Genomic DNA, 5320 nt, shown 5'->3' with positions numbered 1-5320 from the left:
TAGATCTAATGGCTGAGATTCTTTCTTACATTTCTCACAGTTTTGGTCTTTTTTACAATAACCTTACCATATATATACATATACGTATATATAAATCTACTTTATTGTTTAATGTTTAAACTTTTTGGGGTGTTAAAAAGTTTAAATAATCAAACCTCTAAAAAATATTATATGCGTATATGTGTGTGTGTGTGTATATATATATTTAAAAATATTACCCTTAAGGTAAACTAATTACGCAACTTATATATAATTACGTACAATAATAAATACCGACACACAATAATTATGCACTCGTATAAAAATTACACAACTTATAAAAATATAATTTGAGTATGGTATTGCTATGGTTTATTTTTTTCAATATAAAACAATACGTGATTATGCGCTTTACAGTGTTTGTGTTACTGTGTTATATTCTCAGTCGTATCGTACCAAATTGATTGATGAGCTATTACACAAGTCGAAGACACGACTATCATAGCTACTCCTTGAATACCATGTTTGATCATGAACTAATCAAACCTTTTATAGCATTTTTATATATTGCATTGAGATTGTTGTAGGCCATATATGGTATGTTATTTATTACTGTGTGTGTATATATAATATCTACGTGTGTGTCTTTTCTTGGTACATCTCTTTGGAGGTTAGATTATTTAAACTTTGTAACAACCTAAAAATTTTAAACATTAAACAATTTTAATGTATATAAGAATTAACTTCCATTTCAGTCTGAAGACTTAATATAACAAACAAACCAAGTTAGTTATTTGGATGAAAAGCGTTAAGAAATACAAACATCAGTGCTAGATTTGTTATAAATTAGATTTTTGTACTGAAATAGTTAAGATGGGGACGAAAACCGATATTTACTCTATATAATATATAATATGATACAGTGGTTAATATATAATACTTTTCGTGCATCCTATATTTATCTCAATTTGTCAACTCCGAAAATCTGTTCCGCGTTTTCTTCAGTCTCTCTGCTTCTAGGGTTTGTCTCTGGTAAATCTCTTTATATTCACCCACAGTTACCTTATTGTCTTATACTTTTATGTATCATATGTGTAGTTGTTAATGTTGATCATTTAATATACTATTTAAATTAAGTTCCAGAATCAGTTGGCATTGGTTATTTTCACTTTAATAGTTTAATGTTACAGTCTGCTGTTTCCAAATGTTTGTTGATCCAGTATACATACAAATTATTTATTTATTTATCAAGTTAAAAGAAAAATAAATTGTTAATTTGTTATTGAGGAATTTGTGGTACATGATTCCTAGTTAATGATAAAAATATTTTTTGGAAATAGTTTAGGCCATGGATGGACGATTGGGGGCGGATACTGGTTTATCGAATCAAAACACAACGAAATGCAACGAAGAATATAATTCGATTCCGGCGGATCAAAATGTTCCAAAGGCGACGAGCTTCGACGAGTCGATGATTACAGATTGTAATCTTAATGGGGATTCTGATTTTAGTAATTTGGGTCTTAAGTATATTAACCAGATGCTTATGGAAGAAGATATAGATGAGAAAAACTGCATGTTTCGAGAGTCTGCTGCTCTTCAGGCTGCCGAGAAATCTTTATACAATGTTCTTATGGTTCAAGATCAAGATACTAATGCAGATGAAACTTTATGTAATGTTCTTACGGTTCAAAGTCGAGATCTTGCTGCAGAATCCACAGATCTTACCTATGATCTTAGTGAATCTTCTTTTTTACCGACCAGTTTTGAGTCACAGTCTAGATTTCATCCGTCTTACAGCTTGTTTAGCAGTGCTAGTAATATCGTTGATGGATTTTCGGGTGCACCTATGCAATTTCAAAACGGTATAGATGAAGCAAGTAGGTTTCTTCCGAATGGTGTCCAAACGGAGAAGACACATGAAAGTAGCTTCATCCGAAATGAATCAATAGGAAAAAAGAATCCTTATTCGGAAGATCTTGTTGAGGATGAAAGGAATTCAAAGCAACCCGCAGTTTATAGTGAGCCAGATGTGAGTGTGAGATCTAAGATGTTTGATGATGTGTTGCTATGTGACGGACCCAAAACTCACCCTTTTCAATGCGATTTTGTTTGCAAAGAGATCGCTAATAAAGGACAACCGGATAAACCTAAGGGGTCTAATGTGGTTAAAGCCTGTGAGAAGAAACAAAAGGAAGTGGCGGATTTGAGAACACTTTTGAGCCTATGTGCACAATCGGTTTCCACCAATGACCAAAGGGGTGTGACCGATTTACTCAAACGGATAAGAGAGCATGCTTCACCTACGGGTGACGCTATGCAAAGATTGGCCCATTACTTTTCTGCTGGGCTTGAAGCCCGTATGGCCGGTTCTGGGACCGGAATCTACAAAAAACTTCTTTCTATACCCACATCAGCAGTTGATGTATTGAAAACTTACCGTTTGTTTCTCGGGTGCTTCCCTTTTACTAAAAATCTCCCATTTTGTTTCAAACAAGACTATTATGTCTGTTGCACAAAACAAAACTAAACTGCACATCATAGATTTTGGAATTCTTCACGGTTTCCAGTGGCCCTGCCTTATACAAAAACTTTCAACTAGGCCCAATGGGCCACCCGAGCTTCGAATAACAGGGATCGACTTCCCATGTCCTGGTTTTCGACCGACCCAACGGGTTGAAGAGACAGGGCGCCGGTTAGCAAACTATGCTGAAACATTCGGTGTTGGGTTTAAATTCAAAGCGATAGCACAAAAATGGGAAACGATCACAATCGAGGATCTTGAGCTTGACGATGATGAAACACTTGTTGTAAATTGTGGTTACAAGTTTAGAAACTTGCTTGATGAATCAGTCATGGTGGATAGTCCAAGGAATAAAGTTTTAGATCTTATAAGGAAAATGAACCCGAAAATTTTTATACACGGGATCGTGAACTCGTCGTATGGTGTACCTTTTTTCCTGACGAGGTTTAGAGAGGCTTTGTTTTTCTTTTCTTCTTTGTTTGATATGCTTGATGCAACTGTTGACCGTATGACCGAAGAACGAATGCTGGTAGAGAAAACCATGTGGGGACGTGAGGCGATGAATGTTATCGCTTGTGAAGGCGGTGAGAGGATTGAACGACCCGAGGCTTATAAACAATGGCAGGTTAGGAATCAACGGGCTGGGTTTCGCCAGGTGGCGTTTGATCGAAAGATCTTGAGGAAGGCTAAAGATAGAGGGACTTCTGATTACCATGAAGATTTTATAATCGATGAAGATGGTTATTGGATGTTGCAGGGGTGGAAAGGGCGTATGTTATATGCGATATCGGCATGGAAACCGGCTTGCTGCTGACAAAGTTTTGTTCTTGGAATGAAGATCATGGGTTGCTTTTCTTGCTGTTTTTGGTATTTGGAGTTTGTTTGATGCAGGAGGCTCAGCTGGAACATTTGACAATGAAGAGAGAATTATTATTTGAAAAATTGTAATTCTCTTAGAGTCAGTTGAAAGAAATCTTTCTATTTCTATTACTGTTGTAATAATGCTATCAGAAGAGGAGTAATCCAATATTATTCTGGTAGATTTCACTGTTGTAATAACTTCTTGTATTTTAAAATATTAACGTCTTGAATTTTAAAATATTTCTAATGTCTGATGATTATATGAATAGTGTATTGTGTGGAGAGAAGGATAGAGATTAATGTTTCAGTAAGTTAATTTCGTTTCTTAACTATAAAAACTATTTAAGTTTAATTGTTGTGTATAGATAAATACTTGGTTATATGTAGTTGGTTGTATCACATGCTTGATCATTTATAAGTTTAATTGTTGTGTATAGATAAATACTTGGTTATATGTAGTTGGTTGTATCACATGCTTGATCATTTATACTTCTACACACTTTTGTGTTTTGATCCCTCAAGTTTTAGTAATGACATGTTAAGTAGGGGTGATAATTTTTATTTATTTATTTATTTGGTTTTAATCCCTCCATATATCTCTCTCACGAAGTTTGTTTGCTTCCTTGCTTTTTGTTAAATTATGTTTCATTTGATAAATGAATGTGTTATTATGGGACTTTTATATTGACATATTGTATATATGTAATGGCATAATTTTTATAGTATTAGTCATTACTCCATTGTATAACCATATAAAAATAATTAAGAAGCTTATAAAGAATTGATGTTTACGACAAGAGATAAATCAATTAAAAATGCAAGATAATCAAAAAGAAATTCAATAAATATTTTATTGATTATTTAAGGTTAGATAAACACTATGGAATTTTTATAGAATTCTTCCCAAATTTTTGGGAATTTATGAATTCAATTGGGATATAGTTGAGTTTATATATGTTTTAATCATTTTAAAAATACAAAATTATCAAAAATAAATTTTATAAATGTTTTTATCAATTTTTACAGACTATATAAATGTTATAGAATAGTTGTGGAACTTTTCCATAATTTTTTGTAATTTTTCTAATTTTTAAACATATAAATTTCTTTATAAAATTAATTATTATATGTGCCAATTTTTAAATCTGGTATGTAAAAATCATTAGATGGTTTTAGTAAATTTGTCTAAATGTGGGCATTTACTAACACTAAAACCTATTAAATCGATATTTCTAATAATTGTCATGATTAATAATTATAGAAATAGGGGAGGGTTATTTTGAGAACGCTAAATATTGCGAGAACCGTGAGAACGGATGAAAAACCAATCAAAACCAATTTTTTTTATACAAACCTCATTGTAATTAAGATACAACATCAAAACAAGAATTTATAACATCAAATAATTCATTTCTCATTTCAAAATCATTCTTTTTAGATTTTTTACACATGTGTAAATATAGCAGATTTACACATGTGTAAATGGCAAACTTACACATGTGTAAATTTTCTTTATTTACGAATTCACGTAAATTTAAACGTGTAAATTGAATTTCTAACATTGTATTCGAATAATAATGATAAGTGTAGAAAAAATTTTTGAATTTGAATTGTTTTTGACCAAGTTCTCATGGTATTTTCATTTGTTCTCACGGTTCTCACAAATATTTAGCGTTCTCATTTAAACCCTCCCCTATAGAAATATATATATATATATATATATATACATATATATATATATATATATATATATATATATATATATATATACATATATATATATATATATATATAGGGTCAGGATCATTTCAGAACCATATATATTTTCAGAACTTACAGAACTCATGTGGACCCTTAGATCATTTAATCAATGGCTTAAATGTGTAATGGCATATTTGTAAATAAATCTAAAAAATAGTCATATTAAATAAAAAAGTAAGGGTACTATAGGTTTTT

The 5320-nt window shown here is 31.6% G+C and overlaps 1 pseudogene; it reads left to right on the top strand.

Annotated features, from left to right (window-relative positions):
- The first annotated feature begins 1327 nt into the window (after window positions 1–1327).
- LOC110872618 lies at window positions 1328–3631 on the top strand (annotated as a pseudogene).
- The last annotated feature ends 1689 nt before the right edge of the window (window positions 3632–5320 follow it).

Source organism: Helianthus annuus, chromosome 8 (assembly GCF_002127325.2).
Source record: "Helianthus annuus cultivar XRQ/B chromosome 8, HanXRQr2.0-SUNRISE, whole genome shotgun sequence".
NCBI lineage: Eukaryota > Viridiplantae > Streptophyta > Magnoliopsida > Asterales > Asteraceae > Helianthus > Helianthus annuus.
The sequence above is the reverse complement of the archived record's forward strand: the minus strand, read 5'-3'. Positions and strand labels throughout refer to the sequence as shown.